The sequence below is a fragment of the Dasypus novemcinctus genome, chromosome 6 (genome assembly GCF_030445035.2).
Source record: "Dasypus novemcinctus isolate mDasNov1 chromosome 6, mDasNov1.1.hap2, whole genome shotgun sequence".
Taxonomy (NCBI): Eukaryota; Metazoa; Chordata; class Mammalia; order Cingulata; family Dasypodidae; genus Dasypus; species Dasypus novemcinctus.
In genome coordinates, this window is record NC_080678.1 from 128,416,200 (window position 1) to 128,444,033 (window position 27,834).

Below are 27,834 nucleotides of genomic sequence, written 5' to 3' on the forward strand. Positions count from 1 at the left end.
TCAGATCGGAGCCTGGGTGTCTCAGCCCTGCAGGGGAGATAAATTGAGCTTCAGCCTTTTAAAAATAGCCCTTGGGAAAGGTATTATTCCCTTTCTCCCTTTTTTCTGAGCATTAAAATATTAATGGAACCTATTAATTTTGTTGGGTTTTTTGGAAGCATCGTTTTTTACTTTAAAGAGAGTTTTGTGGTGTCAGGTCTTCTTTAACCAAAAGGAAATTTGACATGTTCTCCTTCTGCAAGTGATAAATTCAAAACATGCCTAATCTGTAGTCAGTATGTGATAAGGTTGTGCACGTTCCTGAATGTTTTGCCTGAAGTCAAATCTGTGTCTTCTCACAATTTATTACTGTTTTGCCTCTCTTTATGTATTACAGCACTTGTTTCTTATTTGGTTGCCTTCTTTAGTGTTCTCAACAACACTGACTTCAAATAATCTTTCGATAAAATACACACATTGACTCCTTTAGCTGTAATTTGTCCTTAGTTCAATGTTGTGTTACTATCCCACAGTCAGAAACTGCTAGAAGCCATCCTGAGAGCAGGAAGTCCTCATTTTTTAAAACCAATTTATTTTACCTTTCTAAATCAATTTCTGCTTTGTTGTTGTTGTTACTTTGACTCGACTCCTTTGCATGGTTGAAGAGGGGCCTTTGATTCCATGACTCTCCATATTGGTAAGATTCAGCCTGCTTAAAAATTTCTGGTCCTTGTCTGTATTTCCAGTTTCATCTGCTGCTGTGGCTCCTGCCTCCCCCACTTGCAGTTCTCTGAAGATGGCATCTTCTTTTGTGATTTTATTTATCTGTTCCCTTTGTTTTAAATTCACTTCTTCTCTACCTGGTAAATGAATAGCTTGCCCTTTAAGACCTAACCAAAATATCACCTCTGAGTTTTTCAGACCCCTCTCATCTGATAGTTGTCCTTCTCTACAACATCCAGCAGTACATAGTACCTTCCGCAGTTAGCATTTTTCAATTGGTTGTTGATAATTTATTCATGTATCTCTCTCCATCAGATTTTTGGGCTTCATAAGGGAAAGGACCTTTGTGACTCTAGCACATGCTGTTGTATGACACAAGTGCACAAAAAGTATTTATTGACTTTCTGAAGAATGGTTCCAGCCTTGAATATAGTTTTATGATCTGCAAAATGCTTTAGACTATCTCTTTTTTAAATCTCAGAAAACTTAGAAAAGATGGTTGCATAACGGACTTTTAAAGAATGAAGTCAAATTAATTGTTGCTGGTTAGGAATGAAAATACAGTTATGACAGGAGAAAAACCACAACCACCCATTTTATGACGTGGGACTAAAAAGGGCACAGTTAGTAAGGATTGCTGCTTCATTGATCTATAGTTTTATTTTGAGGCGAAGTAATTTGCCCAAGGTCACACAGTGGGACAGGGACAGAGCTGGGATTACAGTCCAGGTGTTTTGGCCATCTGTGGATTTCTTTCCCTTTGCTCCCAGTTTTCTAATTGTGACTTTTAATGATCGTTTTACAGTCTGGGAGGGAGTTGTGATACTCCTGGGTATGTATTGGGAAAGAATCTGTTAAGTGAATAGAACAGCGAACTTGAAAGGAACTGACAGATTACTTGGTTTGACTTTATTTTACCCATTAAACAAATAAAGGCTGAAAGATAAGTAACTTGCTTAAGGTTAGTTGGGATCACCTGTATCCTACTCTCCTGACTGCCTGCATGCATATTTTTCTCTACTCTGGTGCTTTGGGAGAAAATGAGAGACTTGGCACTTGGCAGAGGAAATGCAGACTGCCTGTATTTTGTCTTTCCTTGAATCTTTAGCTGTTATGCCTAGGACTCTAGAGCCCTTGAGTGGCTGAGAAACACAATAATTCATTTGGGGATATAGGAGAAACCTAACCTCCCCCCTTCTACTCTGCCCCGTTGTTTCTAACCTCTGCGCTTGGGGCCCTCTATCCAGATGCTCCCTGACAGCTCACCATATGGAGGTACCACATACACTTACAGTTTGGTGATAAAATGAGATTTTAATATAATAAGGGTACAGCTGGATAATACCATGGCTAAAATGACATGTATGGCTAGCCCATATGTGAGAAGAGCCTGTAGAACTACTATGGTCATAGGTATTGGAAAAATTGATGATTGTGGTTTCAGGCCTCTGAAATGTGCACTTAGTGTAGGCCTGATCAATTCCAACAGGCTTTTTATTTCACAAACTACATAGTGGTCAAAGAAATAAGAAAAAAATGAAAAACTTCAATTTTTCATCTCATTTATTTTTTGTTATATATTATAGTCTATGTGATTTTATACTATAATAAAAAATGCAAGGCATAAAATTTTTTTTATATTAAATGTTTTTCTTTTTGCCTTAGTTTTCATACCTGTAAGTTATTATACAATGTTAAAGTGAGGTGAGTTGCTTATTTGTTTCTTAATAATTGGACAGCTCTAGGTTGCTTCCTATTTTTCAAGAAGTGTAGCTTGTATATAGATATAGCTATCCTTCCTTTTGCTACTTTCCTTTAGGCTAAAGTCCCAGCAGGGGCATTGCAAGGTCAAAGAGTATGAAGATTTTTCTCATTTTTGAAAAACATTACCAGCTCTGTTTCTGAAAATTTCTATGGATTTACACTGCCTCTGGCAGAGTTTGGTTGCTAGTTTTATCATTCTTTTAGAGGCATTACTTTATAAGTTTGTTTTTTAAAATGGGTACCTGCTGTCAAACATCACCACCAATCATAGAAAAGCAAATTCAGTATTTTTCTAATTTTGTTAATTTTCTCCTTGTGAATTGTTTGTCCTTTGCCTATGAACTTACTTGGACCTTTTTACTGGTTTTCATGAGGACATAATACCGTAAATATATTAACTCTTTGAAATATGTTTCTGATCTACTTTATTTTTGTTATTTTTATTGTAGGATTTGTAGTTTTTAATATTATCAAAACCATTGATTATTTTTAAATTGTGATTACATGTTTTGATTTTCAGTTGTGAGGTTTGAGAATGAATGCCACTCCAAAATCTGTTGCATACTTTTATTTCTTCATCTTTTAGAGTTTGTTTTGTTATATGGTGTATGTTTTTAGCAAATTAAATATGTGAGATTGCATTTATGTGGGTTCTATATTATAGAAAACCACATTCTTATAATCTCTAAATGAATCTCCCATTGGTAAGCTACTGCTTTTTTTATTCCTGAATTTGAATAAGAAAAAAGAAAACCCAGTTATTTTTTATATAAATGAGTACTCTTATTTTTTTAATAAATTGTGATAAAATTTAGACAAGTCAAAATTTTTCATCAAAGCAGTGTTTTGGCTAAAAGCTTTGTTAGCTCAGGGGCCTAAACAGAAGGTCTTTTCTGATTTAACTCTTATTTTCTGATTTAGCTTGTATTTTAATCACAAAAATTTGAGAGAGCAAAACCTAGGTTATCTGCTCCCTTTGGATTAACGAGATGGCCCAGGATCATAGTTAACCCTGATTTAGTCTTGTGTTATTGCTGGTCCTTGGCATGTAGCTTCTTCTTTAATCCTCACAGTAATCCTTTGAGATAAGTTTTCTTAGTATCCTGATTTTGCAAATCAGAAAACTTAGAGAAGCTGAGTGACCTGCCAAACGGTAGGAAGAGGTGCAACTGCTTGCTTTTAACTGCCCTGTTCCACCACTTACTCTAGCTGAGTGTTCATTTGGTAACTTTTTCAAAGGCACTGTTGGAAAAGTGTACTATTATGTTATCTTCTTTGCTGTGCAGAGTATTTGGGCTTTATCTTGTGGGCATTGGAAAGATATTAGTTGTTTCAAAGCAAGTTAATAGAATTGGGTGGAAAATAAACTGGATTATGTTTCTGGTAGGAAGTGGTTGGAATAGGTCATATGAGGAATGGCATCCTGACCTGTAAGGTGGAAGTAGAAACTGGTGTTATGAAAAGATACAGGACCTCACAGTTGACTTACAAGGGAGGAAAGGTGGAGCGTTGATTTGGAGGGACACCATGTGGATGGTGATGGCTAATGAATATGCGCTCACAGCACTTAGTTGTATTTCTTCTGCAGCATTGACTGTGATGTACCTAATTTAGAGACATCTCCACCTCCCCCATCAGATTGATTGTGTGCTTGTCAAGGTCAGGGACTGAGTAGAAGGCATGGATGAGCTAATGCAGGAAGAGGGCAGAGCCTGAACTGGGGGTGGGAAACACCTAGAAAGTGACAGCTGTCGGGGAGGAGGGAGGAGGGAGGAGGGAGGGAAGTGTTAGCCTGTGCTAACATAAAGGGTGTCCCTCAGGTGTATGCTGTAATGTGATATGTTGGTGGTCAGTGGTTTTATAGAGCTAAATTGCCCTTTTGCACAGACTTTCCCCCGTGTGTTTCTCAGTATCTGTGGCTTCCTGCTTCTTTTGATTTCTCACCTCTGCTTGCTACAGGTGCTGATGCTGGAGCATGACTCAACCTGTTGACACCAACCAATCAGAACAGCCCTTTCTTTATAAGTGAGGCAACAGATTAGGTGTACCCTTTCATCTTTTATGTTCATTGCTTTTGAATGACCCAGAGTTGCTTTCCTTGCCTTTAAAAACTTCTGATTAGTTATATTTATGTTCCAAGCCATTGGCAAGCCAGAGGATGCATAAAGGCTGAATCTATAAGTTTTTCACCTATTTACTTTGCCACCTTGATCAGTAGGGTTCGTTTGACTTTAGTTCCATCATCTTTGCCTGTAGTTGATCTTAAAAATGCCCCAAGGCCATCATTCTAAATAATTAAGAACCTCTATTCCCTTGTGTAGATCTACAGTTATACAAAGTGTGGAGTCTTGCTTTAAATTTCCTTGGTCAGCCTATTACTTCATGTTTGATTTTCAGAGTCATTTGCTGTTGGTTTCTTCTGAGCAGCCTTACTCTCCACTCTGCCTATTCTTTCCCAGTTTTCATCTGCCCAGTTTCTTTCTTGCTAAGTACAACAGGAAGGGGAAAAGAGAAATAGTGTGGATAATTTCTCCTTCCTTTTCCTTGACAATCTCTCTCTCTTTAAAATGCAAAATAAAATAAAATAAAGTTTAAAAAAAAAAAAAAGAAATCTTTGATGGCCTAGCCCCAGAATACACTAGAGACAACTGAGGGAGGGAGGAGGCAGACACCAGAAGGTACTTTAAATTGTTGTTGTTATCGAATTAATGCTATTTGGTTGCAGCCCGAGTGCTTTGGGGGAAATTTGAGAGCTTTCTCTGACCATTATGTCTTGGCAGCCAGTGTTAGGGTTGGGAGTTACAAAGTACTCTGAACATACTAGCTTAGAAAAGCAGGGCCTATGCATAACAGCTATTTAAGATTGTAGGGTGGGCCTGCTGATATTTTGGGCAGAGTTGGTAGGCCAGTTTATCCAGGAACATATGAAGGTATAGGAAGCAGATCCAGGTGTTTTTTTTTTTCCCTCGGGGGGTGGGGAGGCAGAGAAGGCCATCTTTCTCTCCCCCTCCTCTTTTATTTTTATTTTTTTAAATATTTGAAGTCTGTTACCTCATTTATGATCGTACGGACTTATCAGCTCTTATTGATTATGGGCACAGCTGGAGTTTTGGGTTTGGCCGTTGTTATGACTCTGCTTACAGTTGACATTTTTCTTGGTCCTGAGAAGTTCTACACAGTATAGTCCCTTAGTCCTGGCTTTGAGGAGTAGGTTCTCAGTCTGGATTTTCCTCATTTGTGTATTCCAGTCATTCCTTCATTACCCTCTGAGCAATTGCTAGGAACAGTGCAGTGAACAAAACGCCTTTTATGCCCTTACGGAGCTTACATTCTGATAACAAGATGCAGAAAGCAAACGTGAATCCATGTAACATGTCAGTGATTATAGTGCTGTAGAGAAAAACAAAGCAGAGTAGGGGGGGAAGGTACGGTCATGTGAGGGGCTATGCCTGCTTTGCATCATGTGGTTATATATCTTGAGGAAGGCCTCAGTGGTAAGTGATGCTTGAGCAGAGATCTGAGAGGAGAGGCTGTGGCCTGTGCAGGTATTAGAGCACTGGAGGAAGGTGAAACCATGAGTGCAAAGGCCCTGCTTGGCCTGTTCAGGGAGTGGCAAGTAGGTCAGAGGAGGCCTTCAGGGACATGATTGGCAGCTGATGAAGCAGAGGGTGAGGGTTTCAGATTATACAAGGCCTTGCTGGGAATTGTAAGGACTTTGACTTTTACTGTGAAGGCAGGAAGCCAATGGAAGGTTTTTACTTGTCTCTGATAGACCTCTCGGCTGCCTTGTAGAGACTGAGAGTGAGGAGGGGAGGGGAGATCATTTAGCAGGCTCCTGCAGTAAACCCCTGGGGAGGTGATGTGACTTTGGGCCAGGAGGGCAGCAGTGAAATTGGTCAGGGGTACTCATGTTCTGTATGCATTTTGAAGGCACAGCCAACGGGAAATTTGGTGATAGTTGGATGTGGGCTGTGGTTTTTGGCCTGCACAGTTGGAAGAATGGAGTTACTGTTTACTGAGATGGGGAAGACAGCTGGAGAAGCAGGTTTCAGGGAGAGTTTGATTTGGCGTGTTAAGTCTGAGATGCCTGTTAGAAATCCACATGGAAATAACTGTGTAGGCAGCTGGGTATACTGGGCAGAGGTCTGGGCTGGAGATAGGAATTTTGGAGTCATTGATATATAGATTGTATTTACTGACATGAGACTGAGATAACCTAGGCAGACTGAGATAACCTTGGCTGCCAGTGTGAAGTCCAAAGACTTACCCTTGGGATCATGCAGTGTTTATTGGGGGATTGGGGGGAGAGAGGAAGGGAGGGAGGGGAGCGAGAGGTGTTTCTGGTGGAGTGGTGGAAATAAAAGCTGGACTGGAGGGGGTTTAAGATTGAATGGGAGACAGCAAGGTTAGACAGTTCTTTTGAAGAGTTTGCTGTAAAGTGAAGCTGAAAACCAGGGTGGTAGCTAGAGGGGAAGTAGAGTCAATTAAATTTTTTTTTTTTTAAATGGGAGCTTTTCTAGTATATTTGTATTTGGCTGATAGAAGGAGCCAATGGAGAGGAAAAAATGATGGTGCAAGAGAAAGGATAATTGCTGGAGCCTGTTCTCTGAAAAGTAAATGAAATTATTCTTAGCCCAATTAGTGTACTTGGGTCCATCATTATCAGGTACATGTCTTTGCATATTTCCCTATTTCTTTCAAATGAAGACAGTTGCCTTGTGGGGAGATGCATTGAAGGGCATTTTCCCTCCCCCATTATGTTTTGGTAGAGGGTGAATTTTCATGACTTTTAAAACTATAGCTTTATATGTGAGTAAAAATCTTTTTGAAATAAATTATTAGGAAATGGGTTAAGTGGCCTTATATTTGCTACCTTATTTTTTTCTGGTGACACTTCCATGTTTCTCTCAGCGGTTTTGTACTGTAGTTAGACTGCGGTAGGTTCTAAATTTGATTTTGTGATCTCTTTCTGGTATAGTAGTTTTATTCTAAGTATCTTTAAAAAATAAAAAAAATAAACTTACAAATTAAAATACAAAAAATTTGAAGTCCAAATTAAGTACTTTTAAGGGGAAAATGTGGTTGGTACTCTTTTTCCCTGCATCATCCTCTTGTTTTTATTAATGCATCCAACACACTCTTACTGTAACTGTTTCTGATTATTGAGTTGATGTCTGAAATGAGTTTAGAATACTGTGTTGAAAGCACATAAAACAGTTAGAGCACTTTATGTACCTTTCTGTGTTTCATTTGTGTGTTTGCATAAGTAGTAGTCAATATCTTGTGCTGTAGCATCATTGCCATAGCTTCTCAGTCATTGCCATTGATTTTCCTCCAGATTATCTTCCCTTCACCACTTCCCTTCACCACTGACTTTTGGATTTCTGAAGCACAGGTCTGATCAGGTCCTGCTATGGTTAAAAATCTACTCTGGCTCCCTGTTGTCTTTCGAAGGTGGTTTGACCTCTTTCTGCCTCTTGCCCACCTCCTGTTCGAACACGGGCTTTGCTTCAGGTGTCTAGAATGCTCCGTGGGGGATTCCAATGCACATTTGGAGTTTCTTACCTTGGGGTTACCGTATGAAAAGGCTGGCTTCCCCGGCAGCCTGCAGGAGGGCTGCGCTGTCTGAGCCCTGTCTTCTGCCATGCTTCCGGGAAGACCTGGAGCTTTTGGGTCTCTCTGCGCCTTTGTGCATGCTCCTCCTTTTGTTCTAGAATAGCACTCAACTTCTTGGCTATCGCAGTAAATCAGTTCATCTTTTTAAAGGCCCAGTGTAAATTTTTCTTCTTCCAGGAAAGCTGCTGGGCATGTCTTCATCATGCCCTTTGTACTCATCCTCCGTGACACCACTTGTTGCCTCTGTCCCTGCAACATTATGAAGTTATATTGTTGTCCTATTTGCTATATTTTATTCTATTTGCTTTTGTGACTGGTCTAGCCTGCCCCAATGCAAATTTTTAATCACTCAGTAGATTTTTTCTTTCTTTCTTTTCCATTTTTATTTTTAGGAGGTACTGGGGATTAAACCTTGGACCTCATACATGGGAAGCAGGTGCTCAACTATTGAATTCCATCCACTCCCCACACTTCAGTAGATTTTTGTTGGATGACGATTGAGTAAAGTAAATGATTATGACCCCATTTTGATTTTTCCATTTGGGTGGGTATTTATATCATTTAATTTGTACAGACTCTACATATGAACACTTCATACAACATTTCTAAAGACAGAATCATATCCTAAAGTATCTTAGGAAATTAATATCTTATTAAATAGTTGTTGACATGAGCAAATAATGACATGAGATTTATTTATTTATTTGTCTTTATTTTTTTAATGTTACATGTTCCCATGTACCCTCCTCCCCCCTCCCCCCACTCCTTCCCCCATAACAACAGCCTCCTCCATCGTCATGAGACATTCATTGCATTTGGTGAATACATCTCTGACATGAGATTTATTAATGGTTTTATTATATATCTCAAATCTCTATTTTGATCTGAATATTTTTTTCTCCATGATTTCCCTTTGACATTTCTATTTAGATGTTGTCTGTGGTCCTCTGCTACCCTAAAACTCAGCGTCTTAAACTCACTCCCTAACCTTGATTCCCCGCACCCTCCATCGGTGTTTTCTAACAGCACCATCGTGTGACAGCACCATCTGTGTGAGTCACCTAGGTTTCTCTGCATTGTCTCTGACCTCTCCTCTCTGTCTCTAATTAGTCACTAAGTTCTCTTACAATTAAGCAGTCTTTGACAAGGGATAATTGACCTGCCTTCTGTCCCATATCCCTCACTTTACACTGGTGATCCAGCCCTGCTGATGGAGCCTTTCCCTCTGCCTTCCCGCTGCTGTTTCCTTGTGTTAGGATCTAATTTCCCGAGTAGACTTCAGTGAAAATCCCTTTTAGAGGAAGTCTGCCTGGTCCTAGGTATTCTATATAACCTCTAGTCAGGAAGCAAATGCTGTTTATATCTAGTAGGAACTCCTGACAAACCCTGGACCAATCCTTGTTTATTCATTAAAGGCCAGTTTCCTAAATATCAGATAACATTCTTATGAAATAATTTGCTCTTTTTTTTTTAAACAAGGAATTTAGTTAAGCAGGAAGAAGACAATTTATTAGGATTAGAAGGAAAAAGCAAGAAAAGGTATATGAAAACAGGGGGCTGTCTGGGATAAGTGCCAGAAGGGATCTTATGTGACATTTTCTTAATGAGCTAGAAAAGGGATTAAAAGTTTCCAAGGAAAACTTCGCTTTTCTGAGTGCCCAAATTCCAGTTAAAGAGCAGGAAGATCTTGAGACTGTGAGTCGATACAGATGAGAGCTTTGGTGTGGGGAATTGTAAGCTGATATATTTGAGTAGTGCTGTGAAGAGATGCTGTTTAACCGTCAGCTAATACCCAGGGGAGGCTCCTGATAGCCTTGTTGCATGTTCCTGGAAGTTACTGGCCTAATGTGCTGGTGCTGCAGGTGTCCACTCACTGGACCTCTACATCATCTAGTGTGTTTTATAGGCCAAGTCTTTTAGTACTGAGGAATTATTTTCAGAACCCAGATAAAATCATAGAGGAGCTCCTTAGTTTCTTGATATCACTCTTGTTTTGTTAATAGTAGATCTTAGGACAAAAAGAGTCTAGATTTGCAGAAGAAAGAATTTAAGCACATTAAGATTTCCTTGTATTCTGAATAATTTACCACATATTCCAAAATAATTGAATTTATATTTTGTGAATACTAAAGTGTTATGTGTATTTTTTATTAGCTTTGTTGCTCTTGTTAATCTTATTCACTGACTGATGACTTCAGGGATTTATGAGTCCTGCACTAGATTCTCACGTGGAGGTTACATTGGGAGAGCTATTTGAGTACCTGTTTGTAGCATTTTGAAGTTGTGAGTGGGGTGTATGTTTCATTTTGTTATATTGTTTTGCTTGGGGGGCATGGAGGATGTGGGCAAGAAAGGAGAGAGGCTTTAGAGAGTTCCCAAGGTGGTCCAAGGTGGGGTGGAGAGAGTGGCATTTTGAACAGAGGGAGTATTATGTGCTTTCCCAAGGAGTCTGAAGGAGCATCCCGAGGAGGTTGGGAGCTGTTGGAGGCAGGGTTTGGTGGGGAGTAGGGGGAGAGAGCAGCTGCAAAGGAGCACAAGGGCACATCGTGAAGGCTCTTGTACTTTGGCTGCACTCATGGGCCATGGCAAATGATGTGATACCTCAAAGTTTCAATTCCTGCAGATCTGCAAAAAAAAAAATACCTGTCTTGTGGAATTGTTGTGAGATTTAATGAGGTGTAACGCAGGTAAAGTGCTTTGTATACAACCTGGCACATACGTGCTTGATAGATAATGAACTGTTGTGCTTTAATTCTGTTTTAAGGCATTTGTGCTTCGGAGAGCCACTGAATGATTTTAAGTTGGAGAGTGACATAATCAGATTTATAATTTCGAATATTAACTCTGGGAAAAGTATAAATACTGGCTGGGTTGAAGGGGAAGAAACTGAAGGAAGGGAATTATGGAGGCTTATGCTAGAATACTGGCTAGAGATGGTAAGATTTGAGATTAAGAAATGGAAGAGGGCAGGACGGATTTGCGCATGCTTGCTAATTGACCTGTGAATTATATTCCACAAGGGGCTATGATCTGAAGGGAACTAGGAGGCTGGGCAGAAAGGCTAGGGACAGAGTCCCAGGTGGGCTGCACACATTGTGTTCTCTTCATGGTCAGGGAGGCAGAAGAGGGTAGAGGAACATGGTCACTATTGCAAGGGCCTGCGGCTGGGCTGGGCTGCCCGCTGCTCCAGATGGGTCTAGAGCATTGGGGTAACTCTGGGAAACGTGTCTGGAGCAGTAACTTTGGGCAGGACATGGGCATCAGGTTCCAACTACATGAGCTCTGATGAGTGCAGGAGAGACAGGGCATGGATCCTAAGGAGACGCGGCAATACCAGGCGTGGAACGGAGCCAGAGCTGGTTCCTAAGGGCTGGAAGGACACCTGGAGCTGATGTTGCATTGTAAATGCTAAAAGAGGATCAGGTCTCCTGGGTGAATTTTACACAGCTCAGAGGTACCCTTTATAAATTTGGTATTTTATTTTGGGACAGGATGACGTGCCCTGTATATCATTTGGGATAATGATGCATTTCTACTAAGAGTTTTATTTTTGGAGTACTTTATATTTAGTTTCATTTAATCTTACTCTTTTTGTAAGTTGCATTGTAACGTTTGAAAACTGCCTTACTAAGTTGAATGTTATATAATTTTATTTAAAGATTTTGTGATAATAGAGAACAAAGTTCTTTCTAGAAAGTGGTGACGTGTATTTTCTTATTAGTGAAGTGTTCCTTGTGTTGCATTGAACAGTTGCTAGTATGGGTTAAATATAAATGTACTTTTAAGTTTAAGGTGTGGCTGAGATTTATGCCTTAGCCCAGGTTGCCAATTTTCTTTTTATCAAAAATAATTTATAAAATAATAATTATTTGCATTATTGGAATAAATTTGATTTTGGAATTCTCCATAGGGTTATTGGCATATTTAGTTATCAGCAATGCTTCACTGTTATGTTTCCTTTGCTATAGAATTAGAGTAAGACTCTTAAAATATACTGCCTTGTTCAAAACCAAAAAAGAAGTAGATTTTAATAGAGCTGCAATCATAACTTATTTAGATTTTTTAGCAGTCAATCACTTTATAGCTTAGTAGTGTCTTTTTAGGGATTAAAAAGCAAACAAACCAAATGTGTTGCAGTCCTGAACCTCAATAAGCTCCCCATGTAGTGGAGAAAGTAGAAATGTAAAGACATGACTTAAAAAATAAAATAGTGTGATGGTTGTTATACCAAAGGAGGTATGCGAACATGTAGGAGGTGCCTAAGCCAGGCAACTGTCAAATGAGCACGCTGATTATATAGTGAGATTGGTGTTTGTGTATCACACGAGACGAGGAAATAGTAGAACAGAAAGGAAGCTGCCATCTAGCAGACTGATGAAGATGAGGACACAGGACATAGTCAACTCCAGAGAATAGAGTTATGTGCATTTTACTTCATGGAAGATTGCAAATTACTAGAAGCCTGTTGTTACAGTCCACTTCTTGTTGTGCCACCTTTTTATCGAGCATGTTGCATATGCTTCTGGTCTCCGTGGTGGGAACGCTATTCTGGATAATGGAAAAGGCAGAAGATGACTGGGGTGATTTCAGGGAAAAATACAAATGAGATGAGATGAAAGGAATTGGAATTATTTAGCATGACTAAGAGAAATCTGGGACTAAGAGTCTTTTTCTAAAAAAATTTTTATTTGGCAATAATTTCATACTTATAGAAAAGCTGAGAAAATAACGATACAAAGAATAACCAAATCCTCTATACGTAGATTCACCTATTAATATTGTATTGCATTTGCTTTATCAAATGCCAAGATTTAAGAGTAAGTTACGAATGGACACAGAGAGCAGACAGGAAAGGGAGAGAAATAAATAAAAAATAAATATTAAAAAAAAAAAGAGTAAGTTACATACAACATGTTCCTTTATCCTTAAATACTTCTGTATATGCTAAGTAAAAAGGTATTCCTTTTTTTTTTTTAAGGTTTATTTATTTTCTCTCCACTCCCCCACCCTGCTGTTTTTGCTGTCTGTATCCATTCACCGTGGGATCTTCTGTATCGGTTTCCCTTTTGGTCTTCTTTTCTCATTTCTTCTCCTCTAGGATTCACTGGGATTGATCCTGTGGACCTCTGATGTGGAGAGAGGTTCCCTGTTAGCTGCACCTCCTCAGTTCTAGTTCGTGCTTCACTTTGACTCTCCCCTTTGTCTCTCTTTTGTTGCATCATCATCTTGCTGTGCGACTCACTTGTGCAGGCACTGGCTCGCCGTGCAGGCGCTTGGCTCGCCGTGTGGGCACTTGGCTTGTCACGTGGGCACTGGTTTGCTGTGTGAGCACTGGCTTACCACGTGGGCACTAGCTCACTGCGAAGGCACGCTTTTTCTTCTTTTTCACCAGGAGGCCCCAGAGATAAAATCTAGGTCCTCCTCTATGTAGATGGAAGCCCTATATCACTTGGGCCACATCTACTTCCTTTTTTTTTTTAATGTACTGGGACGAGGGATTGAACCCAGGACCTCATATTTGGGAATCTGGTGCTCAGCCACTGAGCCTCATTGGCTCCCCGTTTAGTTTTTTGTTTGTTTTTGTTAGGAGGCACCAGGAACCAAACCTGGGACCTCCCATGTAGGAAGCAGGCACTCAACTGCTTGAGCTACATCTGTTCCCCAGGATAGTCTTTTATATAACCATTGTATAGTTAATGGATTTCAGTAAATTTAGCATTGCCATAGTAGTTTAATTTATTTTTTGTATTCTGATTTTTTTTGGACTCAGTCTTCTTTATAATATCCCCTCCCAACCCTATTTTAAACAGCTGAGAATAAATCAAGCAAGATTTTTGGTAGACATTTTCTATTAAGGGTCAACAGAATCAAAGAGACTTAAAGTTGGTTACCCTTTTAGTCCTTCTCTGTACCTACTACCAGTCTTTTCCATCTCAGAAAATGGCAGGACCATCTTATTAGTCGTCCAGGCAAGAAACTTTAGAGCTACCTTGGTTTCTTGCTTTGCCTCATCCCTTGCCTTTAGCCGGGTGCCGAGTGTTAAGGCTTCTCTTTCCCTAGTACGTCTTGAACCCATCCATTCCTCTACGCATTTACCCCAGCTTGCCTAGTCCAGCATCATTTCTCTTCTGGACTCCTGTCTAGCTACCAAACTGCTCTCTTGCTCCCGGTTTCTCTCCCTTCTAATTTATTCTCCACATAAGAGCCAGAATGATATTTTAGGAATGGAAATCAGATTATGTCACACTCCTTATAACCTTCAGTGACTTTCCATTGCACCAGCGTGCTCTTTGTATAGCCAGCCCCTCTTCCTTTATCTTCCTTCAGTTTAACTGTTTAATGCTTTTCCGAAATGGACAGCTTAGTGTTTTATGTGGCAGCCGGTTACCTTAATAATTCCGAAAGTTTGAAAGGTTTCCTTAGTTTGGGCTGAAAACGGACTTTCTGTTATTTTCATCCATTGATTATAGTTTGCCTCTCTGGGAAAAAAAAGCAAAACTTTTCCTCCCTACAAGTCACACCTTGAACCATTTGGTAGCAAATTTCATGTCTTTTCTTGGGTTTGCTGGGCTAAAATATTTCTAAGTACCTAAACCTTTCATCGTGTGATCTGTTCTTCACTCTTGCCTCCTCTTATATATCCAATTTTCTAGGATAACTATAATAGTGGTATATTGGAGAATAAGTATGTCCATAATATTTAACCTAGTAAACTGTGATAAATGATTTATAATATACTAATTCAAAGAAATATATTGTAGCTATTAAAGTAATAAATATACTTATGTATACATGTAGAAAATACAATGCTCTTAAAATGTAAACTATAGAATTATATCTAGATAACTACTAAGTAGACTGTATATGTAGATGGGATTTAGAAGGGAACATGAAGTAATGAGAGTAGTTGTGTTAGAGTAGTAGTATGGGAAGAAATTTTAAAATAACAAGTATTTTATAGTTCAATAAGAAAGAAGAAATGTAGTATTCAGAACTCTTTAATGTCATCCAAGTAGAATTAAGCGAGACTTCAGGAGCCTGGACAACTCTTCTGATTTAGATACTGTGTTTCTCAGTGTAGTCTAAAATTGCTTGCTTTATAGCCTTATCACACTGTTTACCCATTTGAACTTGTGAACTAAAATTGCTAAATATAAACCAAGGCACAGAAGTCTTCAGATTTCCTTTCCTTGAGGTTTGAAAACAGTTTTATTTTTTCACCATGACCTATCAAATTGCTTAGAGACCTCTGATGGACTGAATGACCAAGGACTTCTCAGAGTATTCCCTGCCATCTAAGGGATCTCTTAGAGGCAAGTTACAGCATTCTAAAGGGCCAAGACCTTGACTGTGTTTTATGAGTACTGTGAAGCAATAATATGATTTCTCCTGTCCTGAAATATTCTTTTAACTAAAGATAACACTTTAATGTTAATATTAAGTGGTAATTTTAACTAAGTTTTAGAACATTGTTTATGAGAAAAGCCTGACTTACTTGATATGCTATAGTATATTTAAAAACAAACCTTCAAAATAAATCCATACTTTGTTTTTAAAGAAAATTATCCTTACAATTGAATTACAGCAATGTCTGAACCTAAAGATGTGTATTTAGTGCTTGGAAAACTTTCTACTCAGAAAAGCATCATTTTAAATTTCTCAATACAAAAGAATAAAAAATAGCACCCTTGGATATCAGTTATGAAATCCAGAAAATAAAATTGATTAAAATTATTCTTTTAATTATTTATATGTGAATAAAATCTGGTTTATTAGATGGGTATTAAGGAGATAAATGGAAATTTGGAGAAGAATGAGTAGCTTTGGAGGGCAGGGTTCTTTCTTATTGTTCTTTGTATCTGGTAAATAGCAGAAAGTGACTGGAATGAAAAGTGGCTCAATGGCTAACGAACTATGAAGGGCAAATCACTTAACTTCTCTGGATTCAATTTCTCATATGATTAGTGGTTTCTCAATTCTGTAATTCTCATTCATGGAAATACATTATGTGACTAGAGTGGCATTTTCAAGGATTTAGAGATTTAGAGGTTAATAGCACTTTTTTTTTTTGGGGAGGTGCCGGGAAATGAAACCGAGACCTTGTATGTGGGAAGCAAGCACTCAACCACTGAGCTACATCTGCTCCAAAAGCACTTTTATTTATTAGCTCTGATTTCATTTTAAAATATTTTTCTTGATAAGAAACTCTTTTTTTATCCAGTTTATCTGTTTTTATCAAGGTTTATCTGCCTTGCTCTGGTACACTCTTTTGGGGTTCACCAAGGGGATGAAAACAAAGGAGAGTTAGGTTCCCCCCTCCGCCCTGAAATAGTAACTGGGCAAGAATTTGAAGAGACAGAAGAGGGGAAAGATAAACAACTTGTTTTTATGTTTATGTATAAAACTATCCATTATGGTAGCCACTAGCCCCACGTGGCTATTTATATTTAAATTAAGAATGAAAATTCACTTCTTAGTCACACTGGCCCATTTCAGGTGCTTAGCCACCCGGGGCTCCTGGCTACTGTCTTGGACAGGGTAGATATGGAACATTTCCATTATCCCAGGAAGTTCAGTGGGCAGTGCTGGAATAAGACATGGGGCTGTTCATGAAGATGAAGACAGATAAGATGGTGACCATCCTTTTGAGCCTGGAAGTGAAGTTTTCAGTGGGGTTTGAGGAGGAGGTGTGTGAACAGGGTCACTGCACACACAGTTCTCCACAGTGGCCGCCAGGTGGCAGTGTCTGCTTAGGGCACCTGCTTCCTGGAGCCTGCTGGAGCGCGGGGAAGAACCTGGGAGCAGTGTGAGAAGTTGTCTGTCTAGGTGCGGTCTTCTATGGGTCAAGGCGTACCTGTGTGAGAATACATCTTAGACATCTACATAAAAAGGGTTTTTCCAAGATGTATCTTAAATTTTTAGAATGTTCAGAACACCTTAAGAAAGAGCCACATTCCAAAAGGACCATTTGTCCAAGAGTCATCAGTGTTTCTCAGTAGATTGTCAGCTACTTGTGTAGTTCATTCCAGCAAAGTCGTCCCACCTGCCAGCCCATCACAGCTTCCTCTGTTGTCATTTATTGGAAACTGGGACCTGAAGGGCTCTGCTCTCTTCCTGTGGGAAAGACCCCTGCATTTCATAACGGAGGGAGTGTTTCTCAAGCCTTTAAAATTTTTTTTTACTGTGACCCTCTGTAGAACTCTCTTTTATGGTACACACACGTGCATATAGCTGAAGCTCAGGTTTCATGAAACATGCTCACTGTACACTGTACCTTCTGACAGTTTCCATTCTGTTGTATTCTGTTCTTACCGTTGTAAGTGTAACAAGGGCATTTTTTCATTATGATGTGGGAAAAGACTGCTTGAGGATATTACTGCAATAAATCTAATTTCCAAAACTTGATACGAAATGATTCTGTGGAATGCTGCAAAATTAATTAAAAAAACCCAACCAATTGGACATGATAAAAGCTGCTGAATCTGTAGCCTTTTTAGTTTCCATATTGGTTTTCCTTATGATACACTTGTAAAAGCAAAAATATTTATTTAAAATAAATACATTAAAAAAAACTCATTGCAGACAAGTGTCTTACTTTCTTACTTGGTCTTACTCTGTCTCCAAGGTCCAGTGAATGTGGCAGACCTTGTTTCCTTGGTCTGACAAATAAAACTATTTTCACACACAGATTACTGACTTCATGTGAGACCAAGTCTGTATACTACCAGTCATCATCGCACAGTCTTTAGTCTCTCTTTATCTGTCACTGAATGTCTTGATTATAGATTTTGGATAAAGTCTTTTGAGACTGTCCAGAACTTCTACCCCCCACTTAGTTGGCATTTCCCTTCATGGTGATCCATTCCAATGTTATTCTGAAATCCACCCCAAACAAGAGTAATCTTCAATTTCAGACAGTTTTGATTTGATTTCATCAATTGAGTTTCTTCTTGGTATTTTTCTTTTTCAGTTGGCGTGTTTGTTTGTTGTATACTCTTTCATGGTATCTTTGCTTTTGATGATCTTTTATTCTGTTCTTGTTTTAGATTTCCTTGAACTTTACCTGCTTCTTCTTTTAAAAAATAACAGCTTTTCTTCACCTGTCTTCTCTTGTCACTGAAGCTTTTCCAGTTGTCATTTTATAGCCACTTTCCCCCCTTATTTGTTCCTTAACTTCCTTTTAATAATCAAGCTGACTGGCTTCCAGTTCAGTCTCTCTTCCTTTACCTAAGATTTCCTCCTCAAACTGCTTTTCAGAACCTCTCCTTGCATGATACAGAGCATTATGTCACCATGCTGTTTAGAACACTGCTTTTCATTTTCCTCTCTTGATGATTAGCTACTTCTAATTTGTTGAGGTGGTGACAAGTATTTTCTTTGGCTTAATATACTGAAGTGTCTTCTGATTTAACAGAATCTCAAGAGACTTTATTCTGCTGTTTATGGTAGTTGTCTGGTTTGCATTCTGTGTTCCATTTCTTTGACTTCAGCTATGTTTGCATAATGAGAATAATTTTATGACACATTTACTACTTATGCAATATATATAATTCATTGTTTGGAAAATGAATTTTCTTACTGTGATACCATGAAAAAAAAATGCCTGGGAATATTTTTTCAGTTCTTAAGGAGTCTCTTGTAACACTTTCCCCCAGTTTTGTATACTTGTGTTTTGTGGCTACTTTTTTTTCTTTTCAAAATTAAACTGAGCGAGAATGGGTGTGGCTCAAGCGGTTGAGTGCCTGCTTCCCACAGGGGAGGTCCTGGGTTTGTTTCCTGGTGTCTCCTAAAAACAAAAGCAAAACACGCAACAGTTGAAAAAACCAACTTAGGAGAGCTGATGTGGCTCAGTGGTTGAGCCCTGGCTTCCCACATATGAGGTCCTGGGTTCAGTCCCTGGCCTGGGTACCTTAGAAACAACAACAAACAACAAACAAACAGGAAACAAAAAAACTCTGCACATCTTCTTTGACTTTCTGTCATTCCTCCCCTCCTTCCTGATATTCTTCTAAAAGATTCCCTGAAGTGTTGATTTCTTCAGAAAATAGATTATTCTTTGGATATTTATTTATATATATGTATTTTTAGGAGGTGCCAGGGATTGAACCCACTGAAATTTACTCTACAGTTGCTTTAAATAATTTTTAAAATGTTTTTTCTCTATTCACTTTTCTGTGCAACTTTTACACCTAGAGAAGAAGAAACATGTTTTCTGATTTGTGCCCCATGAATAAGTTCATTGTTAAATTTACCTCCCCTACCTAATACAAAACTATAAATGCATCTAGTACATATACTATTTCTGTGGCTCGCCACCTCCAGTATCTCCACCACCTTATCCAGCACCAGCGAAGCCACTTGGAATAGAGTGGGATGGTTCCTTCTATTCTCTTCTTTAATTTACCACCCAAAGTTGCCTGGCGTAACCCAGCACATTGCCGCTCTCACTGTATTGAGTGCTGCTGATCACTCCCTTACTGTGCAGTGGTCCTCCCTTACTGTCTATATGAACTTGGAGAAATCACTTAACTGCCGTGAACCTTACTTTCTTCATCTGTGAAATGGGAATATACCTGTCTCATAGTGGTCATGCTGTTAAGATATTATCATATCTTCTTTTAAATTGCCTAGCACAGTGCTCAGCACATACAGCGTACTTGATAAAAATTAACTACCTTCATCATGGCCTTCAGAGTCATGTTGTCTTCCTCTACCCTCAGCAGGGACAATTAGGCCTTTTCCTCCTTCTGGTTTCATAGGAAGAAGAGTTTCCTGCCCAGCTCTTGGAGACACTGCAGACCGTACCTTCCACAGGTGTTCCCGTCTCTTGGGATATTAACCTGAGCATACCAAGGACGTCCTTCCTTGGTATGCAGTGATGTCTCTTCTGTGCTAGACGCTGAGGATTTTTTTTAAAAAGTCTTTTAGTCAAGCTGCTGGGGAGACGATTTCATTGCACTTACACTTTGAAATTATTTGCATTGTTCAAGTCCCCCATGGTCCTGGTGCTGAGGTTGTTCAAGACATTTAGCAGGACTCGCTCCCTGCCTCGCGCAGCCCACTCAGCGGCCACGCAGTGCTCACACCCTGCGGGTTCAGGCAGCGGCGCGGAGCCTGCCGCTCTGCAGCTGCCGTCGGCGCAGTGCTCGCCACTTGCAGGGTGAGAGCCCGAGCAGGCTGCCTGTGCAGCCTCCATGTGCTTCGCTCTGGCGCAAATCAGAGCCTCTGCCCTGTTTTCCTGTCCAGAGTTCTAGGAATCATCGTGGGACTGGATACCACCCGTGATCTTATGTCCGTGGAATCTTGTTCCAGCTGCTGTTCCTACCATTTTCTTTACTTTCAACCTTTTCTTTTAACATGTATCTGGCAGTTTATAAACAGAAAAGAAAGAACAAAATAAAAAACCCCACAAAAATGCAACAGAAAACTGTTGCTTTATATGCCCTCAAATTATTGCCTTTTTCTTTCTTGTCCTGTAAACTCTTCCAGAAGAATAGGTGCCGTGTCCTGACTGCATTTCCTCATCCCCTTTTCACCCTTGAAGGCACTGCAGCCAGGGTTCAGCGCCTCATCTGTCTTTTAAAACTGATCTGGAGCAGGTAACCATCAACTTGCAGACTTTTTTTGCTTACCTGTGGAATGTGACTCTTGTGCCTGTTACCATTTTCAGATTGTCCTTCCACAATCACTCTGGGTCCTCTTCTTTCCTCTGGGATTTGCAGTCACAGCCTGCTCCATTGCTTTTTTATTTCTTTTTCTATTCTCTAAGTGTTGGATGTTCCCCACAATAGTGCCCTGAGCTCTTGTTCCTGGTCGACCTTACCTGTTTCAGGCAAAACCTTTGACTTCATCCCTGTTCTGACGATTCGCAGCATTGAGACCTTGCTTTTGAGTTGTAGACTCTCTTGTGTGACTGGTTAACACCCCCACTGGTATTCTGTGTAGGCAAACTCAGCTCCCTAAGCTAAACTTACTTTCTCTTTCTCCAGGTAGTGTTTTTGCCCTCAGTTAAAATCTGGAATCCTGAGCCCTTTCCTCTGTCTTATTTCCTACATCTCATCAGTCCATCAGTTATACATCCATTGATTCTTTAAATATTGTTCTATCATTTTATGTCCACTTTTTGACATATTAATATCTTTTGTATTTATATTTTCTCTATCATTGCCATCATTCTCATATATAACTTTCGAACCCAACTCCTTACCTTCCTTTATCCTCTGTGCTGAGTAATTTTTCAAAATGCAGGTCATACCATTTCTCTTTTTCAGCTCAAAACTCTTTGAGTTTGCAGACAGGAACATCCACATGTCTTGGTATGGCACATAAAGTATGTGGTGGGTTAAATTTTGTCCAGTGTTCTCTCTGTCCTGGTGTATTCCTTTGAACCTGTGTCTTCACCCTTGTTCAGCTAACAACAGTTTTCTGAATGTGCCATGCTGGTTCTTAGGATTCTCTTTGTTTTTGTTTATGCTCTTTACTTGTTCTGACTGGCTTTTTACATCCACTGTCTTTATTATTATTTATTATTAATCTCTTGAGACTCAGTTCAAGTATTACCTCTTCTCTGAATTCACTTTAAAGACACCGCCTCTCAATTGAACAGTTTCTTTTTTTGTGCCCACAGCCCTGTATATTCTATTATGGCAGTTATATCATTTCATTGCCCTTTTGTTGTCTACATGTCTTTTCCCCTGTATTGGAATGTCTTTATATCCTTTATATCTCCACAGCCTTTAGCACAGGTCCTGATATGTAATAGGCTTTCAGTAAATGTTTAATGACAGAACGACTCTTGTAAGCAGTTACAAAACAGTAATGTTCCTCACAGCAGGTATTGTAGCTTACCTTGTTCATTTCTTTAGAATCTTGTCTCATAGGTGTTTTAAAAAGTGTTGAATGAGGTGGAGGTGTGCAGTGGATTAAGTGGGGCCTGCCTGTAAAGGAAGAAGTGGAATTGCGTTGGTCCCAGCATAAGATTGCTCTTAGAGTCAGTCGTCACCGTGTCTTCCGTCATAAGCAATTACAGGTTCAAGTGTTGCTCCTGATTTTAATCACTTTGATATTTGGCAAATCTAAGAAGATTCTCAGTGCCAGTACTTTAACGACTGATTAAATGCTGTTAACAAGTTTGAGAATTATTACTTCTAAAAAAATTTATAGTATGGATGTCCTAGTTGCTATTAAAAGTTGGGTGAAAAATTATCTAAAATACTCTGTAATTAAGTTTTAGAGGCAAACACATTTAAAGAGCACAGTCATACTGAGAGTAAGAATGTGTCATGTCCCATTTTCTTATGTAATTTAGTTTTTAAAAAATAATGTTTTATGTTAAGAGTTTTAAGTTCCTTCTTGAAAAAAACTAAAGACTTAGGCACCGTGGATGTGAGTAGGGAATAAGATTCCAAATTAGAATAAATTATTAAGCAAAAAGGAATTCACCAGGGAAGAGATTGGGTTGTTCATTAAGTCCGGTAGCCCAGTGTGATTTGTGGGAGAGATAGGAAAAATTAATATGAGTTTGGATGCTTATTTTGCCTAGGTATTGATAAAACTTAAAATGTAATCAGATATTAATTGAAATACACTGCCACTTGTATGTCAAGCTATGTTATGCTGTACGCGTATAAATGTTGATACTGTGGATTTGAGGTACAGAAGCTTGTAGAGTTCTCACCGTATTCAAGGATATGCTATTCTTTCTTTCAACCCATGGTTATATGAGATCAGTTACTTGCAAGCCCATGCCCTAGGGCCTGAGCGAGGCTGTGGGTGAGTGAGCCGTGTCTCTGGCTGTGGTCTCCAGGAATGCGGGCTCCAGCAGGGAGGCGTGGTCTGAGGGGCCTTTCTTGGCAAGCTGAAAAGAAATCGGGGCTCACAGCATAGCCTGGTGGGCTCAAGCCCTTCCAAGGTGACTTTATGGCATGACGGATGTGTAAAGGGTGTGGGCTTGTATGTTCTGGGCAGAAGAAACTTTATATGCATACAGATGTTGGGGAGAGAACTTGGTCTGTGGGGGAAATTGTAAGCCTCGAATTTCCCAGCAAATCAATCATAGTCTTTAGAGTAGTCAATGCAGGAATCCTGAGTGCTGACTAGAATGATGCACGGGGACACCTTGAAAATTCCCTGACCCCCTCTTGTCCTCCCATTGGGCTAGGTTCCAGTGTATATTCCCATACCATCTTTTTGTAATATTAATTTTATTTTTATGTCTATTTTAATGTATATGCTGGACCATTAGCTTTTTATTAATGAAACATTCTCTTCTGTTTTAGTAACTACTCTATCCCTATTATCTTAAACAGTGGCTGGGGCATAATGGGTGTTCAGTAAATATTTAGTAAACAGAAGGTGTTATGGATAACATAACGATGTTGGGCAAGTACATAGCAGTAGTTCTGTTGGAGAAGAGAATGTGATTCACTGCACATTTTTTAAGTGTGGGTTCTTTTCCGTTCAGCTTCAGCTCGGGTTTTCTTTCCTTTCCTTTTAGGTGGAGTTTAGCCCTCTAGACTTCATGGAGAATACAGTGCCTCTGGAGTTGCTCACCTATGTTTCTTCCACCTCCAGTAACTTGAGAACATTAAGTAGCTCCAAAATAGGACCATCAACCTAGTCATCTCTTCTTGCAGCTTTGGTTGAGCACCAAATTCAAGTAGTTGGCTTATATAAAAAAGATCCATCTTCAGATATTAGTATCATACCCCTGGTAAGATCCTCATGCTGTGGCAGTAGTGAATAAAAATCAAGTTGTAAGCAGAGGAGAAAAAAGTCAGATTGGTATTGAACGGACCTTTTGCGGAACTTGTGTGCGTGCTTTTTAAAACCATGAAAATCTGAAATTAGGTTGCATGTGTTAAATTTTCACTTTTGGCCAAATGTGTCCTTTTTGCATATTTAGTTGCTCCAATAAAGCCTTTTAATCAGCTCATGCCACAGATGACAGCCAGAAAAAACAAGGGAGATGGAATTCTGGGGGAAGTAGTTGAGTAACTCAAAGTAAAAAAAGAAGTCATTTTAAATTAAGGGGTAGTTATATGAATGTCATGCCAAGCTAGAGAAGAGTCTGGCTATCCTTACATAGTCATCAACATTGTTGTTCAGTTAACTGCTCTTGGATCCAGTAGTGAATTCATACCTATGTAAATCCCCAAATTGTAAGCAATTCATGCTTTCTATAAAGATATTTGAAAAACTAAAAAAAGAGTATGAGTAGGTGGTTCCTCAGATGATAAGGTAAAGGATATGAAAGGACTTTGGAAAAATGAAAGGTCCTACTGTTTTCTTCCAAAACTTCTCTTTTGATTAGTACATAGGTTCTTTGCAGTTTCTTTGTTTTAACGTCTCAGATTATTTCATTCTAAGCAAAATTGCCTCCTTTGTCAGGAAGGTGGTACCTGGGTTCTGGAATCAGGTAAACTTGAACTTGAGTCCTGTTTGGCAGTTTATGACTTCTGACTTTGGACAAGTATTTTAGTCTTTCTGAGTCTTGGTTTATCTCTTGCCACTGGAATTGAATGATCATCAGAGATAAGGTGGTAAGCAGGTATCTAGCAGAGAAGTGCTCAATAATGTCTATGCCCATGTTTACCTCCTTGTCCACCTGTGGGTTCTTTAGGAAAGCAAGAAACTTTGGTTACTAGTTTTCAAAGAGCAATTTATAAGTAGTTTTGGAAATTATTTCATATGTGAAACATACTATAAATGTGCTATACTTTTAAAAATTTTTCTTACAGAAAGTAACCCAGAAAATATCAGGCATTCCCAAGACCACATATACATTAAAGCTCACAGACAATATTAAAGCATCTCAAAGAAGATTATATCAGTAGATGCCACAGTACTTTTTCAAAATTTTTTATTGCATTTTTTATACGCATAAATTGCATATCCATTAGAGAAGAAAGCACAACTACCAAAGTGAGGCAGACATAAAATGTTTCTTTTGTTTCATTTGAAAATGTAAATAAATGTGGGCACCAGTAGTTTCATGAACATTTAAAACAGAAGGTAGCTCATCAATAAATGAAATCACAATATTTGTGATGTAATCAGATATGGAAAGTATACATTTGAGCTATCAGAATAGTTTAGATGTAAGACCACAGTCTAAGATGATTCCTATCATTTATTTAAAAATCAGTATCCTTCTTGATAGGAAATAGTGCATTTAGATTCTAACATTATTATTGCCATTTTAATGTAGTATCCCAGACAATTGGTAATTAAGAGTGTTTCTTCTTTGTGGACTTCCTTATTCCTCTAAGTTATTAATTCCTGGGGAGATAACATGCATTAAGGCATAGAGAAGTGAAAGACAAGACTGTTCTTTCCTCGTCTGCTTGGGCCAGGCAGGGAAGTGTTAAAGCCTTTTTGACTTGCATGCTGAGCCAAGGGAGGGCAGAATCTTTAATATGTGCTACTTTGTGATTTGCAGAATGACTCGTATATCTAATAACAGTACCACTTTTTAAAAAATTTTTATGATTATCATTAAAGTGTGTGGAGTGGAGCACGTTTTGTGGCCAAGACCACTGCCAAATGCAGGGATGGCCATCACCTGACATGGATATTGTCACTATCTCTTTTCTCTGTGCACGGCAGACATCAGACTATGATATTTACTGATAAAAACTTCACCATTAAGTCTAGACTTAACCTTAGAATCCTTTCAACACACTACCCAAGGCAGCTATTACCAATCATAGGCTTACAAAACAAAGTTATTTTTCAATCTTGATTTGCTATTTGCTAATTTAATTTGCATCAAGAGATTATGAATTTACTTGTAAGTTGAGGCATCATCAAATGTGTTGTCCTATAGCAGGCACCCAAATAAACAGGACTCAATTTGTGCTCTTAACAGGTTTCCTTTTTTATGGGTCAACTAGACATGTGCACGATTACAAGACAAACTAAACTATATTATAGGTGGGAAGGAACTTCAGTAGGATGCAAGATTAATTTTAACTTGAAAAGTTTATTGAGGTGGTGATTTTGGACATTGAGGGGAGGACTGTCTACATGGTCTTTACCACTTTAGGAAAGTGCAAAGGAAAGGCAAAGAAGGTAGAATGTATTGGAGAAATTTTGAGGAATGACAAACAATGCCTCATGAGTGCAGAGCATGATACTGGAAATGTAGGGTAAAGCAAATAGAGAGGGGCTTGATCATTCTGCAGTGGATTTTGGGCTTTATTTTGTTGTTCCTGGGCCTACACGTAGTATTTTTACTTTGTAGAATGACCTGATCAAATCTGTGCTTTAAAAGGAGGATAATTATTAAAAGTCTCAGTAGAAGTGAAATTGGAATCTTGAGATATGTAGGAGGCACATGTTGAAAGATTATTTAACTCATTATTAACAAGGAAACCAGAAAAGATGTTAAAACTGGTCCAGAAGACAGGTGCATGAAGAGATCTGAAACACTGAAATGAATTTGCAAATGGATGCAAAGCTGACATGTACAGTGGAGGTGACCGTCACTTAAACTTCCATGTATAGCTTTGATTTTTGTAGGTCTATAGAAAAGAATTGCTTATATCACCATTAGTTTTCTACATGTTTTGCATTTCCATCTTTATTTCCATCTCCATCTTCTTACAAGAGAGTTGTAAAATAGCCCAAAGACATTTCCTTTTGGGCTAGGCTATCCCTGGAAGCTCAGCATTTTCATGTAAATGATATCCAGCAATCTCTTTTGCTTATTCTGGAGTCTTAAACTTTTCTTTATAAGGCAAATTGTTTTTTTCTGCCTTTATTCCTGCAGAGTGGTTTCTGTATTCTTGATATTTATTAACTTATTCTAGATAAGTTTCACTATGTTTTTCTTTCCCTTCTGCATATTTTTCCCCCCTCTATTTTGGGGATATTTTCTATTATGCCAGCCTGCTTTATTCTCTTCCATTTGTTATGTTATTTATTCTTCATCTACTATCTAATGGCTCTAGTATCTTTGTCTTTTTTTTTTTTTCCCTCCTCACTACTGCTGATCTTAAGATTTTTTTTCTCCTTGCTATTCATTTTATTTCCTGTCTTTGGTTCTTAGTTGTATTTTTCAAATTCATTGTTCCTCCTAGTTGTATTTGTTAGCTTTATAATATTTCTTTTCAGTTTGACCTATTTTGTCTTTTCATCCTTGAGCTTTTGTTTTATTAGATGTATGTGTTCTTACTAGATTGTTCTCTGTAACACAGAACTCACTGGAGGTTTCCTTCTTTTCCGTGTGTTATGTTTTGATTCTTCCTTAGTTTTGCATGCCATACTCATTGTTCTCCCCTTCCTGCTACCCCTTGCTTACACAGTTACTCTGCCATTTCTTTATCTTGCTCAGGCTTAAATTGGAGAGTAAGGTTGGGACTTTGTATTGCTTTGATAAAATGTGTGTGAATTCCCCTTGACACTTTTCCTGCTTAGCAGAGACCTTCCTTGTCTCTGCCCTCTACTGCAGCCCTCCCAGTACACCTTTTGAGGGATGCGTGTTGTTCCTATCTACTTTCGTGTAGTTGAAGGGTGTGAGGTGGTACTGGAGGAGAGCTCTTCTGGGGCACCAAGTTCTCCAGACCTCTTTTGGTTAATGTCCTCACTCCATTCTGCAAAGGGTGTAGTCCATTTCTATGGACCTCAGATCCTTCCCCCAACTCGGAGTAAGGCCTTCGAAGTCGGTGAGTCCTTGCCAGGGTTTCACAGCGTCTGTGGTCTTGGCGTTTTACATCACTTTTCTAGGGCTGCCAAATCATGCCTTTGCAT

The 27,834-nt window shown here is 39.0% G+C and overlaps 1 protein-coding gene across 2 annotated transcripts in view; it reads left to right on the forward strand.

The window, feature by feature from the left end:
• Positions 1-27,834, forward strand: part of CCSER2 (coiled-coil serine rich protein 2) — a 165,198-nt gene that overhangs the window by 744 nt on the left and 136,620 nt on the right. The window lies entirely within an intron of this gene.